Below are 13,095 nucleotides of genomic sequence, written 5' to 3' on the forward strand. Positions count from 1 at the left end.
GACTTGCGTGCAGGAGGATGAAAGGGAGTGGTGGGGGCAGTGTATCGACGGAGTTTCCTCCTTTCTTTCTCTTGACTAGGCTAATATACGCGGCAGACAAGTGGACCGACGAGGAGTCCTGCTTTTCTTCTCTCCCCAATCGCGAACTACTGCAGAAACAGTACATCAGCTGACGTGGCACGCGCGAGGAAGCCTCCTTGATGTGTATCTTATTGTTTTGGATAGCACTCGCGTCGTCCCCTTAAAAAAACATTAGCGTCAGCGTCATTTTTGGTCAAGCCAAAATCGATCGAAAGGCTTGGAGCTATGACAAAGCGGTGTGTCGTGCCTTGCGTAGGAAGACGTACCGTGGGAGTCCAGCCTTATGGTCAAGTCGCCGCTCGTTGACTTTCTACTGGTTGGCCCAGTTCAGTTCAGACGCCAGGTCCCTTGTGGCGACGGTGATGTTGACGATCCACGAAACGAAGTTGGTGAGCTTTGGCCTGATCGACTGCTAACACACGCATCGCATGGGGCAGTGAAAGCACTGCAACCAAATGCACACCTATTTCTTGGCCTCGATCAGAGTTTCCGCTCCAACTAACGGGGTCACCAGCCACCTCGCCCAACACGCGCCAGCCTACATGCAGAGTAGGGCATACTCACGCTCACGACGTTGTTCTGCCCCGCGGGCGTCGACGTACGTGGCATTTTCGCAACCATGCACTAGCCTCCACTGCATTATTGTCTCCGCGTCTTTCCAAAGGCGACCACTTCGTCAACAGTGGGCAGCGGTCGAACCAAGACGACGACTGACTCGGCGACCCCGACCCAGGGCCGGCCCATAGCTATACTGGGCCCAGGGGCAAGTCAAGAATAAGAGGCCCTTCTTCACACACGAAGGCTCAAACAAATTGTAGTACTTCATGTACATAACATAGATTAATGATCTTTGGACTCTAAAACTAGCAGTACAACTATTGACCGACTAAGAGCACTGTATGATAATAGTAATGAAACAATTAATATAGCACCCACAAAAGATCAATTTCCTAACTGTTACAATGGGGGCATCATTTTTCCCCAGAAAAAAATAACCTTGTCAAAACTGGTTGTTACTTTTTTTTAAAGTATTGTGTTACCATGAGATATATAAAGCTGGAGACCTTTTACAGTACATCAGGTGAATATAAGCCATCCATTTTTTGTGCTTGGACGGCCCAGATGAGGCGATACTACAGCCGAATTTTGGTAGTATATATTTTGTGGCCGGGGCATTTTTGACATATCACCGTTCATCAAAACCGCAGGGTTGGACAGAGCAGAAATTTCACCGATTCATTCCACATCCCTTCCCCGCACCGCAACGCATCCTCTCCACCGCTGGCCATTTCTCGACGCTGCACGCTCGCCATCGACAACGGCTATCGCGGACGACGATAGAAGGAGATGACGAAGTCGAGCCATCATTGTTCGCTGTCACTGCCATACGCGCTGCGTGAGGTTTTGCCTTCCGCCGTCGGCCGGATCAACCTGTACTGCACCGTCGCCCTCTCCTGTCCTAGCCGGCTGTTGTCCTTGGCGAATGGCCCTGCCGTTTGGTGCTCCGTTCGAACTTTCGGGATGTTGAGCGGGTCGCCGAGGGAGATGAAAGGCAAGCCGTCGCTCCGGCCGCATGGCCCTCTGTGCTTGCAGCTGCTTGTTGCCGGATGTGCCATGTATGTGGAGGTCGTCAATTGAGGGATCATCACGCTAGCCTACAACATCACGAAGAGGAGCAGCAGGACCAGTCTGCCCTTCACCTACTAAGACGGCATTTACCTCCTCTAGACGTACATGTACTTCACCAAGTCTGAGACCAAGTCCGTGAACGCCCTGCAGATGAAGCTCAACGCCGAGTCGCCGACGGCGCGTGGCGGCTGCATTGTTGAAGATCTAGGGATGTTGACCCAAGGCTGTGGGACGGAGCGGCCGGCCGTGTGCGACCAAGGAGACAGCCAGCCAGGCGACTGGGGTGGCTGCGTACAGTGAGGAATAATAGACAAACTAGAATGAGATTGGATCAAATTGTGACTAATTATATTATTTTCTTATAAGGTGTGATTAATTACATTATTAATCATTACAGTTAACATTAAGAAAGGATAAATCCCTAACTATAAAAGATAAATCTATCCTAATAGTCAATTACCAAAATGTCCTACGGTAAAAAAATCTGGGATTAATACTGACCATTAGATCAGTCATATACTACACGTTATTTTTGGTAGTATGATGCACCGTAAAAACTCTAACCTGACATTTGTTTCTGGATTCTCTCCATTCTGCCATGTTCTTCAATAAGAACGAATAACTCATTTCTTCCAAACTATCCTACATAAGGCATAGTAAAGCAAGCTGAGTATTTCATGTTTATACCAATACCATGACGATCAGAACTTAACATGATACTAGCAGAAAAATACTTTCTTGAAGACACGTAACTAAACAAGCTGCATTAAAATATTTAATACAGATAACAAAAGCACGTGGAAACGGATTGATGTGGATGTACTACGTAGCTAGCTTGATCGGCAGGCCACATCAGTCAACACGAACAAGAAGATGATACCAAGAAGTGAATAAAATTGCTCCCTTATCCTAAGGTCCAGAGCAAGAGCAAAAGAAGATCCATGCGGATGTGGTCGGCGTGCTATGTGGAATCTTTGAATTGAGGAACGAGATTACAGGAAATAAGAACACGTACCATCTCGGTCTCTTCAACATCTAGTTGATGGGGAGTGAGCAGAACGTTGAGAAGGAAGGAGAATCGGCCGGGGAATGGATTCACGCCTTATGTATCCATTAATAGCTAGATGAGACCTTGGAATCGAAGAGGAGTTTGAGGGGTGGCGCTGTGTTAGGAATTCGCGATTTGAGGAAGCAGAGGAGTCCAGGAGTAAATAGAGGAGAACGATGGTCCTGGGTGCAATGCAAACGGCAGACTCTGATTAGCCATCGATCCCTTCGTGCGGCTGGAGAGTTGGGCCTTTTTCCCTGCTGTTTATCAATTACTGAAGGAACATTACCTGGGCTGGGGCCCCTGCCTGCTCGGGGCTCAGGGCGGGTGCCTCGTTTACCCGGGCTATGGGCCGGGCCTGCCCCGACCGTGGACGGGCTGGTGAACTGGACTATATCCAACAGAACCATGCAGATGCAGGGCCGATGTGCAGTGCGCACACCACTACTGTCTGCCCAGCGCCCACCAACCACCCAGCATGCATCCTCCTGCAAAGGTGCTGCTCGCCACCTCACCGCATGCGCTAGCGGAGCAGCCACCGGCGGTAGCCGCCTGCACGCCCCAGGAGCGGGCCGCGCTACTGGCCTTCAAGCAAGGCATTAGCATCAGCAGCGACGCTGCTGGCCTCCTCGCCTCATGGTGCGAAGACGATTGCTGCCGGTGGAGGGGCATCCGGTGCAGCAACCGGACCGGCCATGTCGTCGCGCTCAACCTTCGAGGCCAGGGACTGGCCGGCGAGATAAGCCCTTCCTTGCTCTCCCTGCCGCACCTGGAGCATCTTGATCTCAGCTCCAAGCGTCTCGTGGGCCCGGCTGGTAGTATTCCCGAATTTCTGGGTTCCATGGGAAACCTGAGATACCTCAACCTATCTGGAGCGCCGTATTTTGGGGAAGCGTCGTTTTCTGGCCAAGTGCCCCCCCCCCCCTTGGCAACCTCTCCAAGCTGCAACATCTTGACCTCTCAAGCAATAAAAAAGTGTCCTCCAACGATCTTTCATGGTTAACACGTCTGCCATTCCTAAGGTTTCTCAGCCCGAATTTCGTAGACCTGAGTATGGCGGCTGATTGGGATCATGCGGTGAACACCCTTCATTTGAGGTCCCTTCATCTTGAAGGTTGTTCACTAACAAGTGCCAACCAATCGCTCCCACACTCAAACCTTATTACAACTCTTGAGGTGCTCGACCTTGCTGTCAACAAGTTTGACCAACCAGTTGCATCTTGTTGGTTCTGGAACCTAACAAGACTCAAGCGGCTCTACCTTGAAGGTAACAACGGCGCCCTGTATGGTCCGCTTCCTGATGCATTGGAGGGTATGGTACGCTTGCAAGAATTATCCTTCTCAGAGAGTGGCAGCCACATGATGAGCATGGGATCGACAGACTTGAAGAACCTATGCAACTTGAGGTTCCTATACCTTGACAGTTATTTCTCAAGCGGATTCGAAGCGGAGAGGCTCCGACAATGTTCCTCAGACAAATTGCAGGAATTGCACCTGTTGGGAAACCAATTGACAGGAACTCTAGCGGATTGGATGGGACACCGGACCAGCTTAGTCATTCTTGATCTCGATGCAAAAAACATTACTGGACCTATACCGGAATTTATAGGGAGGTTTACATATCTGAGGGTTCTAGACCTTTGGAACAACCTCCTAACTGGACATGTGCCACCTGAAATCGGTACTCTCACTAATTTAGCTAGCTTGGATCTTGGTCTGAATCACTTGGATGGTCTGATTACAGAAGGACACTTTCATGGTCTAAAAAGCTTAGAGAAAATAGATTTATCTGACAATCAATTGGAGATTATGGTGGGTTCGGAATGGGAGCTTATTTTGCATCTTGCCAGATGGGTCCTCTGTTTCCTGCATGGCTTAAGTGGCAAGTGGATCTTACTTACCTTGACATCTCAAGCACAGGAATAACCGATAGGTTTCCAGATTGGTTCTCTAGTTCCTTCTCAAAGATCACATACATGGATATCCCCAATAACCAAATAACTGGTGCCTTGCCAAAAAATATGGGTAACATGTCATTAGGAATACTATATTGTCCTTCGAACAATATATCTGGTAGAATACCTCGACTGCCCAGAAACCTAGACACATTGGACATATCAAGAAATTCTTTGTCACGGCCCCTGCCATCAGATTTTGGGGCTCCAGAACTAAGTACGATAAGTCTATTCTCCAATTACATCATAGGTCAAATTCCATTGTTTGTATGTGAATTGTACATGTATTCCTTGGGTTTTTCCAACAATCTTCTTCAAGGAGAACTTCCTCAATGTTTTAGTACAAGAGACAAGGCATTTCTATTGTTAAGTAACAATAGGCTCTCTGGCAAGTTTCCGCCGTTTCTAAAAAACTGCACAATGCTATCTTTTTTTAGATCTGGCAAGGAACAGATTCTCTAGAACATTGCCAATGTGGATTGGGAACTTGGGGGAACTGCAGTTTCTATGGCTGAGCAACAACATGTTCCATGGGCATATTCTGAATAATATCACAAATCTCAGGAAAATTTATCATTTGAATCTGGCGGCCAATGGGATATCAGGTTCCATACCTCATCATCTATCAAATCTAACAATGATGACAACACCATATGTACACGTTCCTGGCACCGTCGTTGCAGATTTCCAAATTATGGTTGGCAGTGGCGTAGCTGGAGGGTGGACAGGGTGGTCCATGGACCACCCTGTACACCGGCCCGGTACTTCAGTATACCCATAAGAAAAATTAATCAGGCCACAATGCACATCTAAGGCCTAAGCCCAAAAACTATGGATCTGATAACTAGCTCACTCGTTACTTCCTACGTTCTAGGTGTATGCTTTACCCAAGAAATGTTCCCTCGTATGCTTAAAGCAGTTTTTTTGTACGCTAAAGGATGGACTTGATGACTCGAAGTCTCCAACCGACCACACGGCGACGACAAACCCTAGCTTTCAGCGTGATAGAAGCCGATGCCGCATTGCGCCATGTAGGCATAGGGCGGAGGAGTGCCAGCGAGGCAGATGGTAGTAATGCATGCACAGGGTAGAGCTAAACACCAAGGCAGGAACTCCACCGACTTCACACCACTACAATTTAAAATATGATTTCCATTTTCAGTTCAAAGTATGATTTTGCCTTCAAGGTTTAACTATGAGCGGTTTTTATTGTAGAATTGCTACAAAAATTAAACTTCCACATGCATTCTATTGATAAAATCTATACTAGCATGCAATGGTGGAGCAAGACGACAAGTTAGTTTGGATCCTTCCTATGCTCGCTATATGCCAATATTGGTGCGTCAAATAATTGGCAGAGGATTCTGCCGCCGGTCATTGGCTTAGAAACCAACAGGGAAAATTATTGCGGCTAGGTCTAACCAAAAAATTAAACAAGGTCCAAATAGAGGCCAACATTGAAGTCAACGTCATTTTTTTTGGATTGCTCGGAGTGTCAAACCAGACAGATCCTATATCTCTTCCTGCGGAGGGCACAAACCATGATTGGTTGGGGGCAAAGGATATACAATTTCCTATCCAAGTCCTTCCATTATTTTTTCTAAAATAAGTTTAAAGCTGGGGAGGGGGCATTGGCCCCCTCATCATCTTAACACACATAGCTCTGCCTAAATATATTGGTACATCATATTTTTTATATAAATATTGTATATATCAATTGGACCACCCTGGCCAAAAATCCTGGCTACACCACTGATGGTTGGTGATATGCCAGTAGTCTTCAAGAGGCAAGAACTTCAATACAGAGGTGTTGGTGTTTTGGAGATATTGAGCATTGACTTCTCTTGCAACTATTTAACTGGTAAAATTCCAGAGGAAATAACGTCTCTTGGTGGATTGATAAAACTGAACTTGTCATGGAATCAATTGAATGGAGGGTTCCCTAAGAAGATTGGGAACATGCAGACGTTGGAGTCACTTGACTTCTCGGACAATGATATTTCAGGAGAAATTCCGTCAAGCTTGCCGAATCTAACATACTTGACCATTCTGGACCTGTCATATAATCATCTAGCAGGAATAATACCATCAGGAGTTCAACTTGACACTCTTTATACAGAGAATCCATTCATATACAATGGCAACCCTGGACTTTGTGGTCCTATCCTTCATAGAAGTTGCTCAGTCAACAAAAATGCAGCACAGCGTGACCATCAACAAAGAAGTAAAAAAATTCAGAGTCGACGTTGTCGGAGTAATGGGCCATGAGTAGGCCAACCCGAGTCCCATGACCCTTCAAGACATCGGGGCAAGCTGCGCCCCTCAAGACCCCAGGGCGAAGAGCCGCCTCCTGAGGAGTCGACGGCAGGGCGGTCGACTGCCCGCTCACGGCCGAGTTTCAGGGACAACTTCCAGAGAAGCCGGCTTTAGGGAGTCGGCCGGCGACTCCAGCAAACCCATGACCTCATCAAAGGGGACGGGGCAGAGGCGTGGCTACAGTGAAGCCCACTCCCGCCCCTTACCAAGGGCAGGCATGGCCACAGCACGCCGTACCCGGAAAGATCTCCGTGCGGCGTGGCACTGTTGCTCGGCCGGCCCTGACATCAGCACCACAGTACCAAGTCCTGCGCCCACGACGGCTTGTCTGTACGGCCTGAAGGCAGCGGGGCCCACCAGTCAGCGAGACCTTGGGAGACGGCGGGGGAACCGCTAGTCGGACCCGTCGAGAGTCGGCCCAGGGGAGTCGGCCGAGCCCTCCCCCGGGGCCCACGCGCCATTAATCAAGATGAGATGGGGAGTGGCCACAGTGATCGCCCGCCAGGCGGCGGGGCTGTTGCCACGACCCCATGACCAAGCCTGCGTCATCAGAAGCACGGCTACAGTAATTAGCGGCCGGCAAGACCCGCCCGCGGCGGACGCGGCCTGTTGGCTCCATACCAGACAAGTCGGCGGGGCCCACCAGTCGGCGGGCCCCAGCAGTCGGCGGAGAAGTCGAAGGTCGGAGGCACTGACGGCTGGGCCCGCGCCCAGTCGAATTACCATTGTACCCCTGGGGGGTAGGCCTATATAAACCCCTCAGGGCACCCATGCAAGGGGTTGGATCCCAGTAGTTCTAGACCATACCAGATAGAAGGAGAGAGCTAGCCTTGCCCTCTTCTACCACCAGAAATAGCTCATGGAGCCACCGTGTAAACACTTGGCCATAATGATCATGCGGAGACCCCGCAGAGCAGCAGTAGGGGTATTATCTCCCCGGAGAGCCCCGAAGCTGGCTAAGATTCGCCGGCGTGCATGTCTTCGCCTCATCCCGTTTCCAGGCACCGGCGACGTTCTACTCGCCCCCACCATGATAAGCCATCCGTTGGCATATGTCGCACCAAACTCCCGACAGTTGGCGCCCACCGTGGGGCCTGGTGCACCGCCGTCCGGAGATCTGTTCTGGACGGGAACCCTTTTCCTCCCTGGCGAGAGCAGCCAGCCAGGCACGCCAGGCGAAGTTTGCATCGACGCGCTACGCGGCGTTGAGATCGCCTGCGCAGCCAGCTCCTTGGCCAAACTTGTCGGCGAGGTCCGCCTCTCCGACGAACCTGCGTCCGACGCAGGCGCGGGCGGCCTCGAAAACCTTCTCGCAGGCCTCCTCGATCAACTCCACGTTTCCGGCGAGCCTGCCGTAGACTTGGAGTCCATAGGCTCCACCGACCCGATGCTGGTCGACTCCGACACCGCGTCGATCGACGCGTTCCCCACCAACGTGGTGGTCTACGATGAACCTCTCCCCCACGCAGAGAGCGACGGAAGCACCGTCACTGAGGTGCTAGTCATCAGTCATGACAAGTTCCCTAGCGGAGGAGCGCCCGACTCACTCGCGCAGCGCTGCAAGACCTGACTGCGCCCATTCCGGAAGATGCTGACGTGGAGACGTTAGAAGCGTGCCGCCTTCAGCTCGTTGAAGGCGCGAAGAAGCTGGCCAGCATGAGACGCTTGTCAGAAGCTTACCTGCGGAAGATGGATCGCGCCGTCGGCGGCTCGCCGGCCCCGGCAGGGCCCAGCCGCCTTGGCGCGGTCCAGCAGCGTGGCGTAGCCATCGCCAGCCTGTTTGGGGCTAGCCGCCCCGTGTACGCTACACCGGCGGAGAACATCCGAGCCGCCCAGGCAGCGGCGGATGAGCTGGACAATTTCGAGGGCGAAGAACGCCGCCTCATGATGGAGCGAGTCCAGCGGCTCCTCGACGCGGTTGCCGCACAGAATGAGGCCGGCTGCCGCACGGAGGCGCCGCAGCGGCCAAACGACGACCCGCACCGAGATCAAGGCACGACGTCTCGAACGCCGACTGGCGGCGCCCGAGGAAGAAAGGACAAGGAGCCGGCCGTCAGCGACAGTCGGACTCGCATTACCATAGAGCGCGACCGAGATGGCCGCCCGAGAGCAGTGGAACGATGGGACGACTGTCCGCCTCCCCCTCCCCGCAAGAAGAGGCGAGTCTCCCCGCCGCCTGTTGACCATCCGACTCTCGGTGACCGCCTTGGCCGCCGAGAGGGAGTTGGAGAGAATGACGCCCGCCACCGGATCGACCGACTTCACCGGTCCCTGGCGCTGGAAGAAGAAGACGAGCTGGGTCCGCCTTGTTTCGGGCCCCGCATCCGGGACGAGCCTTTTCCCAGAGGGTTCACGCTCCCAAGAGGCACGCCCAAGTATACCGGCTCCGTGAAGCCGGAAGACGGGCTAGTCGACTATTCCACGGCTGTCAGCATAGCAAACGGCAACAAGCTTGTCGCCGTAAAATACGTTCCGCTCATGCTCCAGGGCACGGCCCGGACATGGCTGAACAGCCTAAAGCCCTGCAGCATCAACAGCTGGGTCGATTTCACTGAAGCGTTCGTCCGCAACTTCACCAGCACGTACAAGCGTCCTCCCAAGCCTCGTCAGCTCTCCTTGTGCGTGCAAGGTCCTGACGAGTCGACTCGTGACTACCTCACGCGTTGGTCTGAGCTCCGGAACTCTTGCGAGGGCATGCACAAGGTGCAGGCCATCGAGTACTTCACAGCCGGGTGCCGAGAAGGCACCCTCCTCAAGCACTGTAACGCCCTCGATGCGGCTATATCTCCCACGTGTCGAAGCACGACTTAGAGGCATAACCGCATTGAAAGCAATATCGCAAGTGAGGTAATCTTCACACAACCCATGTAATATAATAAGGGAAAGAGATACATAGTTGGCTTACAATCGCCACTTCACACAATTACATGAATAAAACATTACATCATCTAGATACAATCAAGGTCCGACTACAGAACCAAAATAAAAGAAGAACCCCAAATGCGACAAGGTCCCCGATCGACCCCAACTGGGCTCCACTACTGAACAACTAGAACGAAACAACACAAAGGACAAGATCTTCATCGAGCTCCTCCTGAGCTTGGTTGCGTCATCTGCACGGTCTCATCGGCACCTGCAAACTAGTTTTGGAAGTATCTGTGAGTCACGGGGACTCAGCAATCTCGCACCCTCGCGATCAAGACTATTTAAGCTTATAGGTAGGGTAAAAGGTATGAGGTGGAGCTGCAGCAAGCGACTAGCATATATGGTGGCTAACATACGCAAATGAGAGCGAGAAGAGAAGGCAAAAGCACGGTCGATAAACTATGATCAAGAAGTGATCCTAGAACAACCTACGTCAAGCATAACTCCAACAACCGTGTTCACTTCCCGGACTCCGCCGGAAAGAGACCATCACGGTTACACACGTGGTTGATGCATTTTTAATTAAGGTCGACTTCAGGTTTTCTACAACTGGACGTTAACAAATTCCCATCTGCTCATAACCGCGGGCACGGCTTTCGAAAGTTCAAATCCCTGTAGGGGTGTCCCAACTTAGCCCATGACAAGCTCTCACGGTCAACGAAGGAATAGACCTCCTCCCGAGACATTCCGATCAGACTCGGTATCCCGGTTCTACAAGACATCCTCGACAATGGTAAAACAAGTCCAGCAAAGCCGCCCGATGCGCCGACATCCTGATGGGAGCTGCACATATCTCGTTCTCAGGGCAACACCGGATGAGACATCCTACGAGTAAAACCAGCCCTCAAGTTTCCCCGAGGTGGCCCCGCAGTCTACTCAGTTCGGACCAACACTTAGACAAGCACTGGCCCGGGGGGGTTAAAAAAAGATGACCCTTGGGCTGGCCTAACCCAAGGGAAAAAGAGGCTAGGAGGCGAATGGTAAAACCAAGGTTGGGCCTTGCTGAAGGAGTTTTATTCAAAGCGAACTGTCAAGGGGTTCCCATTATAACCCAACCGCGTAAGGAACGCAAAATCCGGGAACATAACACCGATATGACGGAAACTAGGGCGACAAGAGTGGAACAAAACACCAGGCATAAGGCCGAGCCTTCCACCCTTTACCAAGTATATAGATGCATTAATTAAATAAGATATATTGTGATATCCCAACAAGTAAAAATGTTCCAACAAGGAACAATCATCTCCATGTTCCAACAAGGAACAAACTTCAATCTTCACCTGCAACTAACAACGCTATAAGAGGGGCTGAGCAAAGCGGTAACATAGCCAAACAACGGTTTCCTAGGACAAGGTGGGTTAAAGGCTTGGTTCAACAATATGGGAGGCATGATAAGCAAGTGGTAGGTATCGCAGCATAGGCATAGCAAAAGAGCGAGCAACTAACAAAGCAAAGATAGTAGTGATTTCGAGGGTATGATCATCTTGCCTGAAATCCCGCAAGGAAGAAGAACGATTCCATGAAGAAGACAAACGGACATAGACAAACGGGTCCTCATAAACACGACATTACCGGAACCAACCCGAAGAAGCAACACCAGAAAAGAAGCACACAACAAAGTAAACAACCAACACATAAACATGGCATGATGCACAACCAAGTATGATGCATGTCTGGGTTAAAGAGGCATGGTAAGGCAAAGAGCACAAGCAACCCTACAAATTAAGTGGAGCTCAAAATGCAACAAGTTGTATATTGACGAAACACCGCATTAATTATTTAGTTCTCTCCCGGTTAGGTACTCAACAAATTTAAATGTTGGTTAGCATGGCAAGAGGTGAAGCATAACAAAACTATACTATCTAAACAATTTAAATGGGGTCGGACATAAAAAATAACGAATCCGGTAAATCCCCATATGCATTTATCAATTTGGTGCAACAACAATTTAACATTTTAATTGTTTTTATCATGATGCGGATGACATAAACAAGTTTATGCAATTTCAAGAAAATGTTGACATGAAAAGATATGAGGCATTTGTCATCGTGGCGGAAAGAAAGGGTGCCACAGCGACGATAACGGAAACGGTGCCACGGCAACGTTCCGTTTCCGGAAACTCGATTGAGACATCGGTGCAAAGAAAAAGACGGGAGCGTGTCATGCGAAGAACGGTGGGGTGCTCCCAGTTACCGGGTTCCCACGTGTCGACGGCATGGCAACGAGGAGGAACAACTAAGGTTCACGAGCGAAAACAACAACCAACCATGCATCTCATACAACACAAGCATTCGGTCCACGGGTGTCGTCTCGGGGTTATACCTTTGGAGCATGCAAACGGGACGGATCAAGTTCGTAGAGGGAAGTAGGCGTTCTCGCGACGGCGGTAGTGGAAGTAGTCGTTCACGCTCGTTCGGAGAGGTACTTGCACCTTCGGACTTGACGAATCCGAGGGCTTCAGGGTCGACGGTAGTGATACACGTTTCGTAGACGTTCGAGCCATATCGGTAGCGGTACTTAACGAATCCCGAAACGGAGTTGGCGTCTTCACGCGTAGGGATACTTGGCGTTTCCGGTTCGGTGGTCGTTCGGGCGCCGTATGCCGTGGTACTTGGCGTGCAACCAAAGATGGACTCCGGGTGTCTGTGTTGACCTGGCCACGACAAAGGCAGCAAGGCCAACGGGGCAGCCAGCTCGTCGGGGTCCGATGCAGGGATGGGCAGAACAGGCGGCGATGGTGTGGCAGAGGACGGTGGCTCCGACGATGGACTTGGCGGCGGGGACGACCGGACGAGATCCCGCCGGATCCGAGGCCAGGGCGGCGGTATGGGGAGGTGGACGAGCTCCAGGACGGCAGCGAGGTCGGGCGTCCAAGGTGGCGGGTTGCTCCGACGGCGTCGAACGGCGATGACGTGAAAGGGTTTCGGGAGGAGCTCCTCTCCCTGGGTCGATGAGGAGAGCAAGGAGGCTCAGGCACAAGGCCTCCTGTTCGGCTGCTTCGGCCACGAGGACGAGGAGGCGGGCACGCGTGATGGAGCTCGGGCGCGCGAGAGGCCCGGCGAGGATGCGGCTTGAGCTGCAGCCATCCATGGCGCGGCGGCAGAGGAGGTCCTGTGCTCCGGCGAGGTGGGACTCCGGCGT

At 51.5% G+C, this 13,095-nt stretch overlaps 1 pseudogene; it reads left to right on the forward strand.

Moving 5' to 3' along the window:
• Window positions 1-1,815: 1,815 nt before the first annotated feature.
• LOC125516575 (receptor-like protein EIX2) overlaps window positions 1,816-13,095 on the forward strand; it is a 44,188-nt pseudogene continuing 32,908 nt past the window's right edge.

The sequence above is a fragment of the Triticum urartu genome, chromosome 6A (assembly GCF_056163025.1).
Source record: "Triticum urartu cultivar PI428250 chromosome 6A, HENAU_Tu73, whole genome shotgun sequence".
In the NCBI taxonomy this organism is placed as follows: Eukaryota; Viridiplantae; Streptophyta; class Magnoliopsida; order Poales; family Poaceae; genus Triticum; species Triticum urartu.